Source organism: Triturus cristatus, chromosome 1_1 (genome assembly GCF_964204655.1).
Source record: "Triturus cristatus chromosome 1_1, aTriCri1.1, whole genome shotgun sequence".
Lineage (NCBI taxonomy): Eukaryota > Metazoa > Chordata > Amphibia > Caudata > Salamandridae > Triturus > Triturus cristatus.
Window position 1 is genome coordinate 82,819,405 of NC_140579.1, and position 25,177 is coordinate 82,844,581.

The 25,177-nt window shown below is 46.6% G+C and overlaps 1 long non-coding RNA gene across 1 annotated transcript in view; it reads left to right on the forward strand.

Moving 5' to 3' along the window:
• LOC146869517 (uncharacterized) overlaps positions 1-24,961 on the forward strand; it is a 73,537-nt gene extending 48,576 nt beyond the window's left edge. Inside the window, exon 3 of the long non-coding RNA XR_014981431.1 lies at positions 21,995-24,961. This is a non-coding gene — a long non-coding RNA (uncharacterized LOC146869517). The remainder of the gene's footprint in view (positions 1-21,994) is intronic.
• The last annotated feature ends 216 nt before the right edge of the window (positions 24,962-25,177 follow it).

Genomic DNA, 25,177 nt, shown 5'->3' on the forward strand with positions numbered 1-25,177 from the left:
ACCGTTTTGACATTCAAGCCAGAGATGACCAACATAGGTGTAGGAGGGCAGTACCAGTTCATTGTAGGGGGGTGTATCTTCCATTGCTTTTATGCTACTCTGCACCCCCATTCTTACTTTTGCAACATATTCGTCCCAAAATTGTATTATTCCTTCTCTCAACATCTTTCCTTCCATCAACATCTTGTTCATTGCTACCATCCACTGCACCTCCTTCTATCCTTCCACCAATATTGCATTCCCAATCTTTCCCACCCTCTTACCCCAGATTTTCATCCCGCTCGCACCATTCTTCCTTTCTCAAGCATCTCATCTTCCACATCATCTTCTGTATCTTTGACCAGCATCAGTGGCCACCACCTCGTTCTTTTCTACTTTCCTCTTATCTCCTCAATCTACATTTGTTTTCTGCTCTTTCCTCCTTTCCTTCTGTCACTTTCCACCTCTTTCACGACTGTCCATTCCACCTCTTACATGACTCTATTCCCTTTGTAAAATACAACTAAATACACTGGGAAGCATAACATTCAAGAGAAGAAGACAAGCAGTTAATTCAGAATGCGAGAGCTCGGCTTATTTTGAAACTGCCAAACAGGAGTCATATCCAGTAGCATCTGAAAGAACTTCTTTAGGGGCATATTAACAAGGGCTTTGTCTCCGCTTTTTTGGCTTAAAAAGCCAAAAAAGTGGAGATAAAACTATCTCCCTATTTACAAGAGGGTGTTATCATGCATAATCGCATGTTAGTACCCTTTTTCTCGACGCCTCCCTTTGCATCTCTAATGAGATGCAAAGTGGGCGTCACTGGGCATACCCCGGATGGACTACCTTGTAAAATATCGCTGATGTTCACATCGCGATATTTACAAGGCAGCCCACAGGATTTTAGCACACGTTAGATTTTGGCGAAAACAGCGGTTTTTGCCAAAAACTAACGTCTGCTAAAATCCTGACTTACCTATGCTTAACGTAGGGGGTGGATCATGCTGGTATGACCACAGGGTCGTATCAGCAAGGTTATCGCCGTTTTGCAGGGAACATCGCTAGAGAACCAGCGATGTTCCATGCAAAACGGCGTTTTCCCCGCTATCGCTGAATTTCTTATTGCCGTTGTGAAAAGCATTGTTGATACAGCGCTATCACTGCGATGAAATCCAGCGAGAGGATAAACATCGCTAAACACCCTTAGCGATGTTTATCTCTAATTGTTGTTGATATGCCCCTTAGCTCTACATCAAGGAGAGAGTCCTGTTTAAGGACTCACGCTGACTCACAGAGCCTTTCACCATAAAGAGCCATGCTATATGAGGACTAGGAGCAGACTGTTTATTTCGGCTCCATCCATACGCTCCTCGGATACTCTGTTGGCAGTTGTCCCCAGAACCAAAAGGAAACAGCATTTGCAACGTACTAGGTTTCGCAATTTTTTACGTTAGAGCTATTGGCGCTGTAATGTAAATGTTTTTTACTTATTGGTTTTAGAGTGAAATGGATGTATGTGATGGCATTTGTGTGTTTTAGAATGCATCTAAAAGGAAGGAATCTGGGAAATTGCACGTGGCAAGGTGCGCCAGGCTCAGGTTGCAGCTCTAGCAGGCACAGTTGATAAACACCTTTTGTCTTTCACAATACCATTCATGGGGGGGGAGCAAATCCCAAAAGAGAGGCATGAAACCAGAACAGGACTGCGCAAACCACAAGTACAAGCATCTGGTATACACTGCCAATTTAATGTCGCTATTTAAGATGACAGAGCTATGGGTTTTAAGGTGCAGTAACATACAAATCCGAGTACAGAAATATAAGTTGATCACAGCTAAAGATATGACAGTCACAGCTTTTGAAATGGAGTAGCATGCCTACAACAGGACCTATTAGGTTTTAAACACAACCTTTGCATTTGGTTAAAAAAAAAACATGTTCACCCCATAGAGCCTTTTGGCACAATATAACAGCTGTTCGTAGTTATCCAATTCAATGGCACCCATTTGACTGAAAGGTGAGAGGACACGCCAGGATTCAAATCTGTACCTACACTGATGAGGGATGCTGGCCACGATTCAAACCTGTACCTACACTGATGAGGGATGTTGGCCAGGATTCAAACCTGTACCTACACTGATGAGGGATGCTGGCCAGGATTCAAACCTGTACCTACACTGATGAGGGATGCTGGCGAGGATTCAAACCTGTACCTACACTGATGAGGGATGCTGGCCAGCATTCAAACCTGTACCTACACTGATGAGGGATGCTGGCCAGGATTCAAACCTGTACCTACACTGATGAGGGATGCTGGCCAGATTCAAACCTGTACCTACACTGATGAGGGATGCTGGCCAGGATTTAAACCTGTACCTGCACTGATGAGGGATGCTGGCCAGGATTCAAACCTGTACCTACACTGATGAGGGATGCTGCGGCATTCATTCGATTCCGCAGCCAGGTCCAGCGAAAGTGCAATCCCGTGATGAAACAAAAACATGAAAAAACCATGCAAAGCTCAATTTCCCCTTCTTCAAAAAGCATTTTGTAAACAACATGAGGGAGGAGGATGGTACAGCCATCGGACGGTGGTGGGGATGTGGAGTTATTATGGGCGTTGAAAGGAGGGTGCGGGATTCTCAGCACAAAAAACACAAAATAAACACGAACAGCGGCAGATTTGTGAGACCATGAGTGCAGCAGAGCCTGTGCATGTAAAAGCAGCAAATGTTACATTTGACAATAGACTCAAGTTGCCGTGGACATTGTGCCTGGCTCCAGCACTGTCTGCCATTTCCTGACGCAACTCAGTACGCAAGCGCAGTTTAGCGCATGTTGATGCTTTAGTTATTTGCTTGATTTATAACTGAAGCAGCATAAAAGAGATTTTATAGTTCAAATCTTTTTATTCACATTTGCATGCCATGTATAGCAACACAAGAGCGTGGCAGCGCTCATTAGGTGTCATCTACACGCCCACACACCATCCTACTCAGTAAAAGACATGACAAATGTTAAGCAAGAGGGAACTTTGGTATTGGATCTGTAGGCCGCGGTGCGTCCATTAGGGTGTTGGGGGGTAGGCCCCCACCGCCCGCAGCTCCCTCAGCGTCTTTGAACTTAAGTAAACTGAATCAGTTTACTTAAGTTCAAAGACGCCGAGGGAGAACTGACAATCATGTCAGTCAGCATGACGTCTGACCGCCCACCCCCTTCAGAGTCTGAAGGGGTGGGCGGTCCGGCGTCATGCTGACTGACATGATTGTCAGATGAACCAGGGGCAACAGGCAGCAGCACAAGTGCGCATAAGTGGGGAAGGTGAGCGAATTTTCGCGCCGTGCCCAGTCATGCGCACTAGTGTCTGCTCTGGCTGGCGCATGCCCATTAGGAGAGCGAGCGTTGAGCAAAGGCTCAAACCTCGGTCTCCTAATGTGCAGGCGGGCGAGCAGTAACCGTGCCCAAAGCCAATCCTGGCGCGTCGCGACACCCCCCTCCCCGTGAGCTGCGACTGTACTAATGTGGTTGGCACCTGCCTCGCGTTTCTCACCTAAACCACCATGCACTCGTTCCACTTGTCCGTGTTGAGCACGTGTTGATTTTAGAATGTAATCGCCATACACGAATTTAACATGCACAGGCAGTGCTTTAAATGGGCCGGTACTGTCCGGTCCGGTCCGGAGTACCGGAACTTTTTTATTTTGGGAGCGAGAGTACCGGCACTTCTCAAGAGACATACTATACTTTTAATTTGAGAGTACCGGCACTTCTCTGAAAGAAGCAGGTACTCTGCTACAGAGTACCTGCACTTCTATTTTTCCATTTCAAGCACTGCGCACAGGGCATGTTAGAGCTTTCACTTTCAATCTGCCATTTCATAGTCTTACACATTGCTTGTTTTACGAGCCTGTTTATCGTAAGTGCCTTAGTTTGATTGCCTATATTAATACTTGACAAGGGGAACCCGTCAGGTAGGAAGGACCCAGGGTACTTGCTAGTTTGAAAAACAGGAGGTCCTTCAAAAACAATACAATATGCGATAAATATAGACCAGAATCGGCTCTATATAATTATACAATGCCCAGCCGGACATTGAGGTTTTAATGATCAAAAAAGGTAATTTTTAGACATACGTTAGAATGTAGAGTGGGACACAGTCCTGCGTCCTTACACACTAAACAAAAGGTACAAACAGTCAAACATATAGAACATTTATCAGGCTGAAGAGAGAAGCTTGTAGCCAATACGAGATACAGGGGCAAGCTTTCATGAAAGTACAATGTCATGCACAATTTTAACATATGCGTTTAACATGCATGTTTGTACATAGGGTCGACGACGTTTCGATCTATTCAAACAATACATAGATCATCATCAGGACTAGAGAGTATAAAAGCCTGAAAGTACAATTCCTGTGAAATTTGAAGGGGGAGAGAATAAGGGAGAAAAGAGAATTACATTAAAAACCTAAAACTACTGAGAATAATCAATAATGCCAGTGGTCATGCACGACATGCCATCAGTGAGGTACAAGCCAGGGAGGCTGGTTGTTAGAGCGAAGGATATCGATTGATTCCAATTTGTGAACATTTATCAGAGGGGAGAATTAACAATGAATTTAAGCGGAAGATCGAGGTAAAAACACAGTAATTCGACTGTGAGACGACGGAGAGCGTGTCAACACGTGCAAAAGGATGGTAATAGTCCGCAGTGGAGCGTGTGATAGACCGCAAGGTGGTATAGTTGTGCGGTGAACTAGTGCGCGATTGAGCCAGCGAAACGTCAAGGATGTGGGGAGTATGGAGGGTGAGCCGGTCAACGTGGTGACAGAGAACGCAATAACGGCGAGAAACTAACCAGAATCGGAGACGAACAATTCCTAGAATTTAATAAGCCCAGGTCCAAGTGAGGAAGTGGGTGCGGGGATCCAACGGCCAGGAGAATTCCATTAATGGCACAGCTGAAAAACTAAGGAGGGGAGCAATTACGAGAGATCACAAACAAAAAAATGAAAGCGGAATAAAGGATTGGAAAGGGGGACTCACCACTTGTTCGCCGTGGCGTGTGGAGGGAGCTAAGGGATTATTCAGCTTCCCAGCGTAACGGCTTGACAATCCAAGGGCCGCCTGAGGAAAAGCGCATTGCGGGAATTAGAGGAGGAGGGACCCGGGCCGTGGAGAAGGGGTGAACGCGCCACTCAAGCACTTACCAGCAACAAGGTGAACTGCACGATCGCAAGTTGGCGGTGACGGGCTATGCTTGGTGGTTAAGACAAACCCAGAAGACACGTGACAACCCAGCCTTGGTCATGTGACAAGATGTGCAAGGTGTGCTGGGAAGGGAATTCGTGAGTGGATTAACGGCGGACATGTTGGGTCAGTGTTAGTGATTAGGAAGCGATGAAGGTGATAGAAAAAAGCAGTACGTTGTTAGGTTAAACAATACAGATAATTTTACAATTGTTACAGGCAAAGAGCAACAATTAAGTTACAGACTGACTAAATGAGAGACAGCCAGTCCTCATTCCTGTTGAGACCATTGCGGATTGTGTCAAGCTGAATAATAAGTTTCAACTCCTCTTTATTGAGGATTTGCGCCAGATCGCCACCTCTTGGTGGCAGCTTGATGATTCGTAGAACCGTCCATTTAATCTCATTGTCCTGGTGATTAGCCTGTTTGAAATGTTCAACCAGTGGTGCGTTAGGGACATTACAGCGAATCCTGCTGCGGTGTTGTCCGATCCTTGTTTTGATCTTCTGGGTAGTTTGACCAATATAGTTCTTGTTGCATGGACACTGAATCAGATAAATCACATTACATGTGTTGCAGTTCGAGAATCCATTAGAGTTAATGACAATGTTGCCAAAAGAGAAAGTTTTACCTTCTAATGTAAAGTCACACAAATTACAATTACCACATTTTGTGTGACCAACCAACGGCGTGAGACCCCAATGTGCATTAAGGGTTGGAGGAGGTGTCTTTTTGGGGATTGCAGCGCGCACTAGGTGGTCTTTTAAATTGCGATTTTTACGGAAGGCAAATAATGGTCTTTCCAGATTGAGGCTGCCCGCATTCAGTATGGGCCAATGTTTCAGAACAGATTTACGCACGTGGTTGGAGATGACCGAAAAGGTGGTCACACATACAATTCTTTTGGTTTCTTTTTTGGGGTTGGGTGTGAGCAGGGTTTCCCTTGGGCAATACCATGCCCGTTTCTGGGCGTTGCGAACAAGTCGCTTAGGGTAACCTCGAGCTTTCAGTTTCTCAGAGAGGACTAAGGCCTCGGTGAAGTAGTTTTCTTTTGAAAAACAATTAGTTTGATTGCCTTTCAGTTGATCAATGCCCAGTTTACTCAGTACAATATAACTGTAGAGTAGTGTCACTGTGGTAGCTCCGGCTCAACATGAAGAATCGATGTTGCCCGCATCATTGAAATCTTTTGCTTTCCTCGGACTCGAAGTCGGGTGTTAATTACTGAAGTAATGCAAAAAAAAAAAAAAACGTCATCTGTGTGTGCCACGGATTTTTCCAGCCATGTCTCTGTGGTGTGCAGCGCGCGCACAAATGAAAGCACTGCCCTCTTTGACGTGTAGTGCACCTACAGCTTGGGCAGTCAAGATAGGCCTGGGGGTCGGGGTAATGGTTAAGTTGAAGGCCCTGCCAGGTCCCTGCCCTTCCAGCCTCCCAGGCAAGTCCTGGCCCGGGCAGGCATTTTGCTTGCAGTTGCACACAGCCGAAGGCATGATTCATTGCTCAGGGGAGGGCACAGGCCTTGCCTTGAATTTGTCACTCGCTGGTGGTTCACTTCACTGTTCACTTACGTATACTATGAAGTGAACTGCTTCGACTGAAATATGCCTGCTTTGCTGGGCGGTCTTCATCCTGCTGCCTTATGGTCCATTCTGGCAGCTTTAAAGTCCCTGTGCTTCTGGCTGTGGGTTTGTGTTTCTGCTCACTTGTGATGTGCTATTTTGGTCATTCCCTCGGTTGCGGCCCTGCTTCTCTCGGTACACTGGCTGTGCCATCTCTCTTTTGGGTTTCTAATGCCTATTTGAAGTAGAATCGTAGTTATGGGGTTACCAGTAAGAAAATTAAAGTGTTCATGCTGCGGCTTTCAAGTGCCCACAGAGAGAAGAGAAGAGAAGAAACACATTTTATAGTGAAAGAGACAGTCAATCACTACTTAAAAATATTGTTCTGTGACATATGCCGCAGTAAAGAGAAACTGTATGTACATATATATATTTGAAGAATGTTTAAAGATGTTACAGACTCAGGTAGGATGGGAGAAATAACTAATTATGTGATGTGTTTGAAAAGGTGACGGTCTCCCCAGTAGACAAACTACAAACCCGTCAAACATGGTGGTGTTATTCTCACTGCTGGGACAATTATTTAAACGGTATTAGAACATTGGAATGTGGAGCACTCCATTGTAAACAATGGAGTGCTTCGTGCTTCTACGGGCCGGTAAAGGCCCGCAGAGCAACATTCCAATGTTTTACAAAAGCCTCTCGAAGCTCGAGGGGATTTAAATCTCCTCGAGCTTCGAGAAGCCTTTGTTTAATTTGTTAGAACCTTCTGCCCTCTAGTGGCAGAATGTTCTAATAGCCTGATAGCCCTTCGTAGCAGGGCTATACTGCTATTAAAGTCCCGCTGCTTTTGTTAAAGTCCCTCGCCTTCGGCTCGGGCCTTTAACGCTGCAGCGGGCCTTTAATAGCCGGTATAGCCCGCTACGGCGGGCTATAAGGCTATAATATTGTTTTGGACACGTTGCAAAAATCTATTCTTATGTGAATGTCCATTAGTTTGTTCAATCAGTTAAATGCTTGCTGCCACCACACATGCGTAAGGCATGCTGGGAACAAGTGTGAATTCTAATAGAGCTGAGCTAAGGCCTTCATTCTCTAACGGTGAAAAAATTAAGACTTTTACATTAGTGGAAAATATTAGTTACATTGCTACAAAGTGGCAAAAATACTAAGCAAACAGAATAGAAAAATCATTTTATTATTCAGTCTGTGTGCACGCTTTCTGTTCATTAAGTCCACAAATGTTTCTTCTTTGAACTCCCGTTTGCTTTCACGTCCAGCCGCCTAGTCGTGGCCCGGGCATTGTACTTGCACACAGTGCCCGGTGCCCGAGGCTTGGTTGCTCTGGGCAGACCTTAGACTTGACACTCGGTGGTTTACTTCACAGTTCACTTCATATATATGAAGTGAACTGTGAAGTGAACCACTGCGTGATGAGTCCGAGGCCAGGCCTGCCCTGAGCAACCAAGCCTCCGATGCCGGGCACTGTGTGCAAGTACAATGCCCTTAATGACATTGATTTGCTTTTTGTTTATGTTGAGGATTCATTTATTATGTGGCACTGCACTGCATGGTCCAATTCTCAATATAAAAATGCAGGATGCAGTTAGTCTGGGACCTGGGTCATTTGCATGTCTTCAGCTGTTCAGCAGAATGTGTGGTTGAGAAAATAAAAAGCTGTTTGAAGGAAAGAGACTGTAGGATTGTCAGACATTTCAGATTCACGCAGAATCGTGTGCTTTGGACTTGGAGCCACCACTGCAGTTTGGTTGCCTTTATTGAACAGGTGGTCCTATCTAGCCCTCCTCTAGAGATGCCCGTTAGACGGAGAGACATCAAGAACTATAGCGAAGAAACTTTAGGGAGTGGTAGTAGGGTCCAAGAGAGGTGAGTTAGACAGAAAGGTAAAGTAGAAAGCGGTTAGTAAGAGAGCACTCGAGGCAGAGAGAAGTAGTGAAAGCAGTGGCAGTTAGAATATGGGCGGTTACAGTACGATAATTATATAGGGGTGCAAGTTAGAGAAACCAGGGTGAGGAACAGAAAGAGGTAAAATGTGAAGTGAGGCGTAGAATGATAACTGAGTCAGGTGTAGAGAGGTAGAAAGAAAGGTAGAATTAGAGTGCTGAAGGGCAGAAAGAGGAGATGTTGACAGAAAAGAGGTAAAGCAAAAAGACAGAGGTGAGGTAGTGAAAGAGAGCTAAAGGTGAAAGAAAGCTAGAGAGTGGTTGAGGTAAAGAGGTAGAGAGTAACAGGTGAGATAAAAAAGTTCATTAAGATAGGGAGAAGTAGAAGGATGGTTGTCGGTGAGGAAGGGAGAATGGGTTGATACTGGGAAAGGGGCACAGAAAGATGAGAGAGGGACAGAAAAAAGAGGTAGAGAAGGAAAAGTGTAGTAAGAAAGAAGTAAGACTGTGACAGAGGTGAAGGGAAGAGTGGTAATTTTTAGGACAACACTTTGAAAATTGTTCCAGCGCCACTGGCCTGGGTGCTTTTGTTTGACATTTGCATGCTTTCTGGCCTGGGTGCCGTTGTGTGACGTTTCCATGCTTTCTGGCCTGGGTGCCGTTGTGTGACGTTCTCATGCTTTATGGCCATGGGGCCTTTGTGTGACATTTCCATGCTTCCTGGTCTGAGACTGAGCACTTATGTCTGACATTGCCATGCTTTCTGGCCTGAGGGCTTATGTGTGACATTTCCACGGTTAATGGTGTGGGTGCTTATGTGTGACATTTCCACAGTTTATGGCATGGGTGCTTATGTGTGACATTTCCATGCTTTCTGGCCTGGGTGCTTACTTGTGACATTTTCATGGTTTCTGGCCTGAGGGCTTATGTGTGACATTTCCACGGTTAATGGCCTGGGTGCTTATATCTGATATTTACACGGTTTATGGCATGGGTGCTTATGTGTGACATTCCCATGCTTTCTGGCCTTGGTGCTTATGTCAGGTCATCATTTACGATTAACTATGCTTTGAAAGTTAATACAGCTAAATATGTAATGGCAAATGTGTTGTGCACCATTTTGGTCTTTCTTTTTACAAAATGTTCTTAAGGGGAGAATTCCCCCGCCCCGCCCCACCAAAACACCTCTAGCAGTCGTTAAGCACAGGGCAAGGGAACCTCCTATCAAAACCTTACTATGAGGAAGGCTCCCTTGCTGAAATTCAGATCGGGTATTACATATGACTTTTAACAGTGCCAGTTGAGGATGTGGGTGGAGCCAATAGATTAAGTGGGTGGAGTCAGTGGAAGAAGTGGGTGGAGCCGGGGAAGTGGGTGTGGTCTCCGCCAAACATTTGAGCACCTGGACTTCATATTTTACAAATTAAGCACTGAGGTGACTCTACAGTTATATTGTACTGAGTAAACTGGGCATTGATCAACTGAAAGGCAATCAAACTAAGGCACTTACGATAAACAGGCTCGTAAAACAAGCAATGTGCAAGACTATGAAATGGCAGATTGAAAGTGAAAGCTCTAACATGCCCTTTGCGCAGTGCTTGAAATGGAAAAATAGAAGTGCAGGTACTCTGTAGCAGAGTACCTGCTTCTTTCAGAGAAGTGCCGGTACTCTCAAATTAAAAGTATAGCATTTCTCTTGAGAAGTGCCGGTACTCTCGCTCCCAAAATAAAAAAGTTCCAGTACTCCGGACCGGACAGTACCGGCCCATTTAAAGCACTGCCTGTGCGTGTTAAATTAGTGTATGGCGATTACATTCTAAAATCAACTAGTGCTCAACACGGACAAGTGGATCGAGTGCATGTGGCCTCTGGTTTAGGTGAGGAAAGCAAGGCGAGTGCCAACCACATTAGTACAGTCGCAGCTCGCGGGGAGGGGGGTGTCGCGACAGGGTGGGGGCCGTGGGGGGAGGGAGGGGTGTTAAAATAAATAAAAAAATCCTCATCCTACCAGAGGTCCTGAGCAGGTCCACGCCGCCTCGGGTCCGTTGGCTCCTACAGCCCCTCTCAGGCTCTCAGCCAATCCTGGCGCTGCCAGCAGCGCCAGGATTGGCTTTGGGCACGGTTACTGCTCGCCCGCCTGCCCATTAGGAGACTGAGGTTTGAGCCTTTGCTCAACCCTCGCTCTCCTAATGGGCATGCGCCAGCCAGAGCAGACACTAGTGCGCATGACTGGGCACGGCGCGAAAATTCGCTCACCTTCCCCACTTATGCGCACTTGTGCTGCTGCCTGTTGCCCCTGGTTCATCTGACAATCATGTCAGTCAGCATGACGCCGGACCGCCCACCCCCTTCAGACTGTGAAGGGGGTGGGCGGTCAGACGTCATGCTGACTGACATGATTGTCAGTTCTCCCTCGGCGTCTTTGAACTTAAGTAAACTGATTCAGTTTACTTAAGTTCAAAGACGCTGCGGGAGCTGCGGGCGGGGGGGGCCTACCCCCCAACACCCTAATGGACGCACCGCGGCCTAGAGATCCAATACCAAAGTTCCCTCTTGCTTAACATTTGTCATGTCTTTTACTGAGTAGGATGGTGTGTGGGCGTGTAGATGATACCTAATGAGCGCTGCCACGCTCTTGTGTTGCTATACATGGCATGCAAATGTGAATAAAAAGATTTGAACCATAAAATCTCTTTTATGCTGCTTCAGTTATAAAGCAAGTAAATAACTAAAGCATCAACATGCGCTAAACTGCGCTTGCGTACTGAGTTGCGTCAGGAAATGGCAGACAATGCTGGAGCCAGGCACAATGTCCACGGCAACTTGAGTCTATTGTCAAATGTAACATTTGCTGCTTTTACATGCACAGGCTCTGCTGCACTCATGGTCTCACAAATCTGCCTCTGTTCGTGTTTATTTTGTGTTTTTTGTGCTGAGCATCCCCGCACCCTCCTTTCAACGCCCATAATTTAACTCCACATCCCCACCACCGTCTGATGGCTGTACCACCCTCCTCCCTCATGTTGTTTACAAAATGCTTTTTGAAGAAGGGGAAATTGAGCTTTGCATGGTTTTTTCATGTTTTTGTTTCATCACGGGATTGCACTTTCGCTGGACCTGGCTGCGGAATCGAATGAATGCCCCAGTATCCCTCATCAGTGTGGGTACAGGTTTGAATCCTGGCCAGCATCCCTCATCAGTGTAGGTACAGGTTTGAATCCTGGCCAGCATCCCTCATCAGTGTAGGTACAGGTTTGAATCCTGGCCAGCATCCCTCATCAGTGTAGGTAAAGGTTTGAATGCTGGCCAGCATCCCTCATCAGTGTAGGTACAGGTTTGAATCCTCGCCAGCATCCCTCATCAGTGTAGGTACAGGTTTGAATCCTGGCCAGCATCCCTCATCAGTGTAGGTACAGGTTTGAATCCTGGCCAGCATCCCTCATCAGTGTAGGTACAGGTTTGAATCCTGGCCAGCATCCCTCATCAGTGTAGGTACAGGTTTGAATGCTGGCCAGCATCCCTCATCAGTGTGGGTACAGGTTTGAATCCTCGCCAGCATCCCTCATCAGTGTAGGTACAGGTTTGAATCCTGGCCAGCATCCCTCATCAGTGTAGGTACAGGTTTGAATCCTGGCCAGCATCCCTCATCAGTGTAGGTACAGGTTTGAATCCTGGCGTGTCCTCTCACCTTTCAGTCAAATGGGTGCCATTGAATTGGATAACTACGAACAGCTGTTATATTGTGCCAAAAGGCTCTATGGGGTGAACATGTTTTTTTTTTTAACCAAATGCAAAGGTTGTGTTTAAAACCTAATAGGTCCTGTTGTAGGCATGCTACTCCATTTCAAAAGCTGTGACTATCACATCTTTAGCTGTGATCAACTTATATTTCTGTACTCGGATTTGTATGTTACTGCACCTTAAAACCCATAGCTCTGTCATCTTATATAGCGACATTAAATTGGCAGTGCATACCAGATGCTTGTACGTGTGGTTTGCGCTGTCCTGTTCTGGTTTCATGCCTCTCTTTTGGAATTTGCTTCCCCCTCCCCCCCATGAATGGTATTGTGAAAGACAAAAGGTGTTTATCAACTGTGCCTGCTAGAGCTGCAACCTGAGCCTGGCGCACCTTGCCACGTGCAATTTCCCAGATTACTTCCTTTTAGATGCATTCTAAAACACACAAATGCCATCACATACATCCATTTCACTCCAAAACCAATAAGTAAAAAACATTTACATTACAGCGCCAATAGCTCTAACGTAAAAAATTGCGAAACCTAGTACGTTGCAAATGCTGTTTCATTTTGGTTCTGGGGACAACTGCCAACAGAGTATCCGAGGAGCGTAGGGATGGAGCCGAAATATACGGTCTGCTCCTAATCCTCATATAGCATGGCTCTTTATGGTGAAAGGCTCTGTGAGTCAGCGTGAGTCCTTAAAAAGGACTCTCTCCTTGATGGGGAGCTAAGGGGCATATCAACAACAATTAGAGATAAACATCGCTAAGTGCGTTTAGCGATGTTTATCCTCTCGCTGGATTTCATCGCAGTGATAGCGCTGTATCAACAACGCTTTTCACAGCGGCAATAAGAAATTCAGCGATAGCGGGGAAATCGCTGTTTTGCATGAAACATCGCTGGTTCTCTAGCGATGTTCCCTGCAAAACGGCGATAACCTTGCTGATCCGACCCTGTGTTCATTCCAGCATGATCCACCCCCTATGTTAAGCATAGGTAAGTCAGGATTTTAGCAGATGTTAGTTTTTGGCAAAAACCGCTGTTTTCGCCAAAATCTAACATGTGCTAAAATCCTGTGGGCTGCCTTGTAAATATCGCGATGTGAACATCAGCGATATTTTACAAGGTAGTCCATCCGGGGTATGCCCAGTGACGCCCACTTTGCATCTCATTAGAGATGCAAAGGGAGGCGTTGAGAAAAAGGGTACTAACATGCGATTATGCATGTTAACACCCTCTTGTAAATAGGGTGATAGTTTTATCTCCACTTTTTTGGCTTTTTAAGCCAAAAAAGCGGAGACAAAGCCCTTGTTAATATGCCCCTAAAGAAGTTCTTTCAGATGCTGCTGGATATGACTCCTGTTTGGCAGTTTCAAAATAAGCCGAGCTCTCGCATTCTGAATTAACTGCTTGTCTTCTTCTCTTGAATGTTATGCTTCCCAGTGTATTTAGTTGTATTTTACAAAGGAAATAGAGTCATGTAAGAGGTGGAATGGACAGTCGTGAAAGAGGTGGAAAGTGACAGAAGGAAAGGAGGAAAGAGCAGAAAACAAATATGTAGATTGAGGAAATAAGAGGAAAGTAGAAAAGAACGAGGTGGTGGCCTCTGATGCTGGTCAAAGATACAGAAGATGATGTGGAAGATGAGAGTGCAAGCGGGATGAAAATCTGGGGTAAGAGTGTGGGAAAGATTGGGAATGCAATATTGGTGGAAGGATAGAAGGAGGTGCAGTGGATGGTAGAAATGAACAAGATGTTGATGGAAGGAAAGATGTTGAGAGAAGGAATAATACAATTTTGGGACGAATATGTTGCAAAAGTAAGAATGGGGGTGTAGAGTAGCATAAAAGCAATGGAAGATACACCCCCCTACAATGAACTGGTACTGCCCTCCTACACCTATGTTGGTCATCTCTGGCTTGAATGTCAAAACGGTAATGCAATGAAAGTCTTCCTCCCAGAGATATGTCAATGCATTGCTGCTCAGGGGAAGTGCTGAGAATTCTTCCAGCTTCTGAGTATCCACTTACAGGGTTTGATGAGATGGCAAACGTTTGGAGAGAAAGAATTGAGTCCGCAGGACTTGGAGAGTTGTAGGCAGAACTGATGTGGACAATAGAAGCTAGGGGGAGCAAACAAGTTTAGATGATTAGTATTATTGCTTCCTGTGATGTCCCCTCTTGTAATATCTCTTTGGGTCTATGCTGGACATATCGTTAAGATGAGCTTTAGTTAACCTGCAAATCTATAATATGTTCCATTCAGTTAATTCTCCAATATGTAAAGTGGGAGAGGTCACAGTGGCTGTTCACTGGAGTTTCTTACACAATTGTTTCCAAACGGTATGTGAAAGGGCCTCTGCCTACAAACGGTCTATGGAAGGACCACTTCTTACAAACGGTATATGGAAGGACCACTTCTTACAAATGATATATGGAAGGACCACTGCTTACAAGGAATTATACAATTTTGGGGCGAATATGTTGCAAAAGTAAGAATGGGGGTGCAGAGTAGCATAAAAGCAATGGAAGATACACCCCCCTACAATGAACTGGTACTGCCCTCCTACACCTATATTGGTCATCTCTGGCTTGAATGTCAAAACGGTGATGCAATGAAAGTCTTCCTCCCAGAGATATGTCAATGCATTGCTGCTCAGGGGAAGTGCTGAGAATTCTTCCAGCTTCTGAGTATCCACTTACAGGGTTTGATGAGATGGCAAACGTTTGGAGAGAAAGAATTGAGTCCGCAGGACTTGGAGAGTTGTAGGCAGAACTGATGTGGACAATAGAAGCTAGGGGGAGCAAACAAGTTTAGATGATTAGTATTATTGCTTCCTGTGATGTCCCCTCTTGTAATATCACTTTGGTTCTATGCTGGACATGAAACTGTGAGGGACGGGGGCGAGCAAACTGTATCTTCCTCTTGTGCAGCAAAATCCCAGCACCTTTGGTGAAAGAAACTGGTGCAGAGCAAATCAAAGTCCTTGAAGGTGCAAATTCTTGTTTGTAAGGTCTTCTCCAGAAACCACTAGGAAGCATTCAATTCAATGCTCAAAGGCATTTGCCTCTAAGCTGGAAGTCTTCTTCTTTCTTTTAGAGTATTATATAGCGTGAACTAGAACAGAGACATCGGGTATCAGAGCGCTTTACATGAGCACCAGTTACGTTACAGAAGGACACATCCATTTTTGTAAGGCACGAGGAGATGAAGTGATTTGCCCAGAATCACATGATATTGAGCGTCATTGTCAAGACTCGAACCCGGTTCCCCAGCTTCGAGGTCGACTGCTCTAGCCGTAAGGTTACATCCTCTCCCCTATAATATGCAGAGGGAAAAAACAGTCTTTTCCCAGCACTGCCATTACCTTCCTTTGAGAGGTGGCCCTGTTGTCTGGCTGGGTGCCCCCTGGCACTCTCTCCTCTGGCTTGATGGTGACCAGCTTTTTAACTACCTTCGCTAATTAATGATGCAAGGACATATCGTTAAGATGAGCTTTAGTTAAACAGCAAACATATAAAATGTACCATTCACTTAATTCTCCACTATGTAAAGTGGGGGAGGCCACAGTGGCTGTTCACTGGAGTTTCTTACACAATGGTTTCCAAATGGTATGTGAAAGGACCTCTGCCTACAAACGGTGTATGGAAGGACCTCTGCCTACAAACGGTCTATGGAAGGACCTCTGCCTACAAACGGTACATGGAAGGACCTCTGCTTACAAACGGTACATGGAAGGACCTCTGCTTACAAACGGTATATCGAAGGACTTCTGCTTACAAACGGTATATGGAAGAACCTCTGCTTACAAACGGTATATGGAAGGACCTCTGCTTACAAATGGTACATGGAAGGACCTCTTCCTACAAACGGTCTATGGAGGGACCTCTGCTTCTAAACGGTATATGGAAGGACCTCTTCCTACAAACTGTCTATGGAAGGACCTCTGTTTACAAACGGTCTATGGAAGGATCTCTGCTTACAAACGGTATATGGAGGGACCTCTGCTTCTAAACGGTATATGGAAGGACCTCTGCTTACAAACGGTATATGGAAGGACCCCTGCTTAGAAACGGTCTATGGAAGGACCACTGTTAGACCTGTCACCATTGGCGTGGGTCTCCCTTCCATTTTTCGCTGTTGCCTCCTCTGGTTTTGCTGGTATAAGATGCTCTGGGCGCTGTGCCACTGCCATTCAGTGCCACAGCGCGAATGCTCCCTGTGTAAATATGACATGTGAATTGGTATATCCATGATTGGCTTATTTGCTTTACCTGTTAGTCTCTAGTAGCGTGGCCTGTGTGTGCCCAGGGCTGGTAAACCAAATGCTGCTGGTGGGCTTGCAGCGCTGTTTTGCGTCACCCACAGAAGCAGCTTGTAAAGTGTGTCTCAGACCTGCCACTGCAGAGTCTTTGTGCAGTCCAGAACTGCCATCTTGGCTGTGAAGTGCACCCACTTTCCAGCCCCTGAACCTTCCCTTGGCATCATGTAAGCCTCCCCTATGGTAGGGTGCATTGTATGTGTAAGGTAGGACATGCCTTGGTGTGTGTAGCATGTCCTGGTAGTGAATTACACCCAATTTCGTTTTTCACTACTGTAAGGCTACCTGTTCTCCATAGCCCAGAATGGGCAGTTTGACTATTACATTCTATAATCCTAACTGACCCAAGGAACATGGTATTTAGTATGCCTGAGTTCAGAATATTAAAATACATCTTTGAGTGAAGTTTATTTTTATATTCTGGTGTTTGAAAATACCACTTTTAGAAAGTAGGTATTTTTTTGCCTAAGCCTTCCAGTGTGCTCTGGTGTTATATGTATTGGCTGTCTGGTTTTGGAGGGACAGGGCAGGCTGAGTCAGACCTGGGTTGAATAGAGAGATCTGCATTGGAGTTTGGGGAGGGGTAGCTCCTTGACCTGATAGGGCTGTGCCTGGCAAGGTGAATGCTGGCTCCACCTCCCGCTGTGCGTCTGATGGCAGACCCCCTCTTTCTGAAAGGAAGGATGCAGCCTGGTAAACAAAGTGCTCCAGGACTGGGCAGAACTAGTTCTGGCTGGGTTCAGTGACTAGTAGCGTCTGAGAACAAAGACTTTTGGGGTATAAATATCTGTGCTGAAACCCCTACAATTGGTATTGCTCCTGGACAACAAGACGAACCTCTGTCCGTGTAACTATAGGAATCTGCAGGAGGTGACTATCCTTGTGCTTGTGTGCTGTTTCTTGGATTGGCCTGCAGTGGCTACCATTGGACTTGGAAGAAGACGGAAAAGGACTTTGAAGGAACTTTTATTTTTCTTGCTACAGCAATCACCCAAGGGCTAGGAGAGAGCTAGCCTCCTGTTGAAGTCTCAGACACATCAGACTTCACCACCAGCCTCCTGTTTCCTCCCAGCGAGGATTTCTAACTGCAGGTGAGGCTCCTGTGAGTTCTAGGGCCTCTAGTTCTACTACAGAGAAGAGAGTGCAGAAATCGTCGCTAACGCCCGTTTGCGAGCAGCTGCAGCTGAAAGAGCACAGAAAATCATCACGCTGCTGCGGAGGGCTGGCTACCGGAGATCATCGCATCGCACGTTTGCGGGCTGCCAAAGGCTCGCTAACCCAAAGATCATCGGATCGCACGTTTGTGGGCTGTCAAGTGCTCGGTAACCAAAGATCATCGCATCACGACATCGTAGCGCGAATGCCTGGGCGTCCGCCATTTTCATCGCATCGCATCAGGATTGTCGCTCCCTCGCGCAACCCGATTGCACATGCAACAGGATCGTCGCATCGTCTCCTCCCTCGCGGCAAGGAGTCATCGCATCAGCGGCCTAGCGTGCAGAAGTTTGTCGCTTTGTCTCCGCACGCATCAGCAGATTGGCGCGTCGTCTCCTCCCTCGTGGCAAGGATTCATCGCATCACCGGCCTTGCGTGCAGAAAATCATCGCTACAGCTACTTTGCGACATTTTGTTGGTTTTGCTACGAAATCCAGGTACTTTGTAAGTAAAAAGGTCGCAGAGACCACTGCTTTGAACTGAACTCCTCTTTGCACACTTTGAACTATTTTTGCAGCATTTCAAGAGTAATTCTTTTTTCAGTATTATCGCTTTTTACCGTTATTGGTCTTGTGTTAAATCTATATATAAAGATACTTATTTTTCTATAACTACTTGTGTGGTGTCCCTTTGTAGTGTTCCTCACTGTGTTAGGTCATAAATGCTTCACACACTGCCTCTGAGATAAGCCTAGCTGCTTGTGCTACGTTACCACAGGGTTGAGCAGGGGTTATCAAAGGGTGTAGCCCTTTAATATGCTAATTGGGACAATGGCGGGCCTCTCTTGCCGCACCTCACACCAGTTCCAGTAATAGTTGTGCAATCAACCCCAAGCGCCAGCCGTTGAGCAGCGTCACTGTGTTCCAGATCAACAAAGATTAAGAATAGGTGGGGGTGCACAGTTCAGAAAGTCCAAGAGGCAGGTGGTAAAAAATAAATAACTTCTTTATTTAAACTCTTTAGAGAATTCATCTTTTATAAAAGGTCCAGCCAACGCGTTTCATTCCCGCATGGGGAACTTCATCAGGGCTGCAACATGACAAGACAACATATATATCACATTCAAATCATAAGACACAGGACCGACAAAACAAACAGATAAATATTAAAACATTAGCTTCAAGGAAACCGACAGACAGAAGAATAAACATCAGACATTTAACTAGTACATATAACATTGCATAACAAATCGCACAACTGCATCTAAGCAAAAAATCGGCAATTTGTATGGAGAGAAGTATGGCAATGTATCCTGAACAACTGTCAGTACATCATGATTGTACATCCGGAAATATACTCTTTCTATTATCTCCTTTTTTAAGAAGCATACTTCACATACCCGTGTTTCCATTACACACTCATTTCCATGATTCATAAAACATATCTCAAACCAATATACATGACCAACTGGCAGAATGATCAATCTCTATATTCTTTATGTGGTCATGAGGAGACTGCTCTCTGCATATTCTATATCTATATCGTTTATACGACACACGTCCCGTATGATTTAGTATAAAGTGCATGCACTGGCAGGACTGCCTCTACACAATACCTGTAGGATGTAGAGTGTACATGCTACTAAGACTTCGTTTATATGACCGATGTCCCTCATAATTTAGTATAAAGTGCATGCACTTTAGGATCCGCTATTAAGTGCACACGTGTCCCTCATGTGTACAAAACAGGACGAGCTCTAGTCGCCGCCTTCTGGAACAAGTGCTGCTCTGAAATATTTCTTCCTGCTCCTCCGGGTAAAGTGCAAGGATTTACTTTTCCCATTGAACCAATCAGGCCTCTAGCCTTCATCATTGGCTCGTCACCATAACCAACTCAGGCCTACTGTATTGAGCTTCAGTTTTCCCACGAGAAACCCATCTGGCACACTGCTGCAAAATTACAAATATTAACCAAATTAGAGTTGGCAAAACAACATGGGACCCTGATGAGAGGGGTTAAGAAGGATTATCAACCTGCAAATCTTCTACCCCAAGGGTTTAACAGAGAGCGTGAAAACACCACAACCCTTTTGAATGTCATTTCAAGATTACATGTAACAAAACACTCATCCACAGACTTTAACACACTATATTAAGATAACGTCTATTTTAAATTGAATGTTCACCCTTGGGTTTCCTGACAACAAATTAACAGATGTTTCTTGTTCACCAACTCAACACCTTGGAAGGATGAAAGGCCGAGTTGGCACTCCAGTATTCAAATCTGTGTCAAACACAGCTGGCTCGAGTGGAAGCTTCAGTGCACTGAGCCACGACACCTGACATGTAACAATCCGTCCATTATGTCTATTGTCTTTAATATATGCTTCTCGCAATAAATGTGTCACTCTTACTGTCTTTGTCATAAAGTTTCATAATAAACAGATCAGACCTATATCCCTGACCATTCGCTTGTCACTATAGCTAACTCCTTCCTGCATTATCGAGACTAAGCTTTCCCAGAAGGCACAAAGTGCAATACAAGCACTCTTTAATGAAAATCTGTACTCAAGGAAATCGAATGCGACTTCTTGCAACTCTTTTTTTGTTGATCACATTCATACCATGAATACAAATGTATTTTTTGTACTTGCACTCCATGCATGATACATCATGTGAGACATCACTGACGTGCATGAGCAGTGTCAGAGGCTCAGTTCACACCGCCAGTAACAGTATCCATGTCAGTCCCCTTCTGACCTCTACTGCTTGTCCCACTGAGCTCTCCCCCAACACCACAGTGCACTAGAACAACCAGGCAATAGAATAAGATACATTGTATACTGCACACCTCCTATTCCTTGTAACCGCAGAGACACAACTAGAGATACCATTCAATACATTACTTAAGCATCTGCATCAAAAACAACAATGAACAACTAACGTCCCACTGCATGCGGGGACTAGCGGAGTCCACTACCCGGTCCCTGACCTTGAGTGTTTAATCCTTGTAGTTTGACAGTGTTGACCTCCATTGTACGGAGTCTATTCATGCTTCCGCCTCTTTGTACAGCGCTCTGATACCCACAACGGTCATGTTTGCGCTTTATAAAGCTTTTCAAATAAATAAATAAATGATGCATCAGTGTTTGAATACGAATAATGCTGCTTAATATAATATCAATTGCAACAGTTACAACTAACACTACAAACTAACTACTGGCAGCACAGCGATGCATGCTGCCCATCCTCAAAGTGCTTCAACATGGGTACTAAGCACTATATAAATCTACAATGGGATGTGGTACACTGTGCTGTGGTACTGTATATGCCAGGAGGGTTGCCATTTCTAATAGTGCTGATGTCATGCCAGGTCCATATATCACTCTTTCAAAAGTATAAGCCATGTGGGGTGGCACGCACAACAAACATACAGCCAATACTATGGTGGGGGATCTGCAGAACCACCACTAGAGCAATTTATTGTCACCAAAATTCCTTCTAATCCAACACCCCAGCCAGGTAATTGGGCTCACTTTGTTCGACCCACACATTGTACTCATCCTCAGTGCAGGCAGTGAACGGGAGGTCCAGGTACCAGACTGCCATGTGGAAAAACTCCAAACGGGGGTGACCCCAATGTTCATCACCTTACTCAGCCCTCTCGTCACACAATCCAAGCCAAGGTGCTCCTAGCAAGGACATAAGTACCCACACATTCCCGCCAGTGCTGTATTCCATCACTGAAGAGGATAGCTAGGAGGGGTGCCCAGCACAGGCTGGGAGAGCGGGCTCCATTCCATATATTCAGACTAACGACTGACTATGTGAATGAGCACCATTTAGATTAATTGTATATAGGACAGCTTCTGTAACTATCATGAATAGGTAAACAGAAAAACTGAGTAGATGGGAGCTGAGAGATATGCGAAGTGAGAGGTGGGTGCAGAAGGAAAGCACAGGCTGGCCTATGGTAAAGGGCAGGTCAAAGGAGCAGTTTTTTTAAGTAAGCATTGAACGGTGATCTGATGAAGGTGTGAAAGGCTCCTTTAATTACCTCATTCTGCTTCTTTGTTTGTAGGGACATGAGGAAATCCACTACAGCCTCCTGGAATTCCACATGGCTGAGGTGAGAGCAGAGACCCCCAGAGCTCCTGACAACAGCCCTGTCTACTGAGAGGTATCAAGGAAGACTTAATGGCCCCCAACTCACTCCTCCCTCAAGCTTCAGACAAGAGTGCCTTCTACTTACATGCAACAGTGGCTGATGTATCAAGAATGACCTACAAATATCTCCCTGACACAACCTATGGACAATGGCACCCTCGCCAAAGTTATAGGGTATCAAGGAAGACTTAAAGACCCCCAACTCACTCCTCCCTCAAGCTTCAGAGAAGACTGCCTTCTACTTACATGTACCAGGGAGGAACTGGAGACCTGCCACCCACAAACAGTGCCTGATGTATCAAGAACAACCTAACATGTCTCCACAACACAACCTTTAGACAACAGCACCCTTTGCTAGAGTTATAGGGTATCATGGAAAACTTACAGACACTCATAAGTCTCTCCCGAGCTCCAGAAAACAGCGCCTTCCACTTACATGAATCAGTGAGGAACTGAAGACCCCACAACCCACAAATAGTGCCTGATGAATCTAGAAAGACATAAAAACACCCCCTCCCCCACAAACAACCTTTGGACAACGGCACGCTCTACTCAGAGGTATTGCGATAGACTTGCAGACCATTGTGACTCTCCCTGGAGCTCTAGACAACAGTGAACAGTGGCTCCTACTTACAAGAATCAAAGAGGAAGTGAAGCCCCTGCCACTAGCAAACAGTCCCTGCATTCAGGTGTACCATGGCAGACCTACAAACAACCCCCCACATGCAACCTCTACTGTTGTCCAGCGCTCCAGGGAACAGCGCTTCCTACTTGGAGGCACCATGGAAGATCTAAAGACTGCCCCCAGAGCCAATGAGAACAGTCCCTTCTACTTAAGAGCAGATCTGCAGACACCACCCCACCAGGTGCTCTAGAAAAGAGCTCTCTCAAGCCAAAGACTCAGGAATATTTTACTCCCTACATTTCCCTCCAAGGGCACGGCAGTACAGCACCTTCTAGTTGGAGGCATCACCCCACATCCTCCCAGATCCCCCACAAAACAAGATCCTCTGTTCAGGGCTTTCAAAGAATGCCTGAGAGCCTCAGAATACCCCACTGAGAGCTATCTCTCTCTCTCCTTCTCTCTATCTGTTAGGGAGAGAGAGCGAGAGGGAGAGAGAGAGAGAGCTAAAGGAGATACCCGCACACCCAGAGCTCCACAGAACACCACCCTCTCCTCAGGTATCAAGACGAACCTGAAGATCCCCTCCCCCCACTACAGCTCCAGGTAATGGCACTCTCTACTCAGAGGTATCAAGAACCTGAAGATGGGGGGAGGAGCCAAGATGGCGACCGGGACGGCAGCGTAGATTCCCGGCTCCGTGAACCTCCGTATCCCGCACGGATATCCTGCACGAGATCCTCAGTCTGCGCTAAGAGATCGTGTTTGTAAATGAGAGTGGCAACCGATCGTGTGACTCCGAGGTTTCTGGCTGCCGTACCGCCGGAGAAATCTGCAGTTGAACTTTGCGGCCTGTGCAGCCCCGGAGCCAGGACCTCGAGTGGACGCCTTGGCCGGGTGGCAGTTTAACAACAGCGGCCTGTGGTGACTGGGTGGAGTCGGTCCACCGGAGCGGTGCTGCCCTCGGCCTGCATTTTGCCGTAGTTGCTCCCACTGCTAAGCGTAGCGGACCGAGGACATGCCCGGGGGTGCAATTCTCAGATTCTTCGGTGCTTGCCCCTGCCTTTGACGGTGAGCTGCCCGGACGCCGCCCCTAGCTCGCCCTGATCCTTGCGGGCTGCTCCCGGATTTTCGCGGGAGCTGGTCCGTGGCGGGGACGACTGTTGCCCGTGACCACGCAACGGCTGAATTTGTGCCTGCCCCCGGACCCCTGTCTTCAGCGACGTGGACCTCGAGGCGCTTGTCCCTGGGTCCCGGCCCCAATACGAGTCGGGCCTTCCCGGCGGCCATCTTGTTGCGATGCAGCCTACCATCCTGTCCACTGGGTCGCAGCAGGATTGGGAGTGTGTGACTTTTGGGAGTGTGGCGGAGCGATCGCAGAGAGCTGTGCTGGGGTACGGCGACCTCCTAGAGGCCCTTGGTGCCCTACATTTCTCCTTGGCTCGTGGCGCCGGGGTCTTGGGGAGTAAGCTCGATGGTGTGGCATCAGCGTTGGGACAGTGGCGGCATGCTGGTCCACAGGTACACAGGGGCTTCCCACACTGCACACAGGAGGATAATGTCGCGGCCACCCCTGCGATTAGTGCACAGCCGGACACTCCGGACAGTATGCTACCGTGTGATCGGCTAACTGAGGGTTTGATCTGTTCCGGAGGTATTGGACCTGAGTGGAAGGTGGTGGCCTTGTCCCGTGCACGGCCTCCGGCGACCCAGGGACAATTCCAGCAACGTTTGTCTACTTTGGCTGATTCAGCCTTCCTGGACCTTGTGTGCGGTGCAGATCCTGGGGCAGCACTGGGAAAGACGTCCCTCCATGATGTGGACTGTGTTGGTACTCAGAGCATTCCACCCCACCTGTGTGCGTCGCTTCCCGGTTGTTTTTGGACACTCCTTTACCTTGGAACATCGGACATGGTGCTGGGTCGAGGGGTAGGCATGGGCAGAATTGCAAAGAGTGGTCAAGGATGAGGCTGATCCTTCGGGGGTGGTCATCTAGTAGACGGGCGGACTCATGGTTGCGTACTCTCATGGTTATTAGCATAGTTGGTGCATAATGCTCCCCATCCCCCTTTTTTGATATGGTCAATTTGGTGCTGCTTATTGTTTGCTGTGGGGAGACTTCACCGTGCGGGAGGGAGAAGCCGGGGGTATGTTTTGAAGGCCCTCCTCCAGTTTATTATACTTTCTCCACCCCCCCGTCTGGTGGGGTTCTTTCTTACTCCTTTTTCCCTGTTTCTTCTATATTTCGGGTCTAGTTCCAGGGCGACAGGCACACTGCTGGGGGGGGGGACCATACTCATTTGCAGAGGTGCAGGGTGGGGGGTTGGGGGAGGGGACTCTTTAGTCTTTATCTCTTTTTCCATGGCCTCCTTTTTCTTCTCCGCTTCTTCTTGTTTTTTCTTTTCTGGGATCAGCGCGGTACACCTCCTTTGTTGTGAATCGTCGCCTCTTCATGTGTGCCACAGTTTCCGGGGT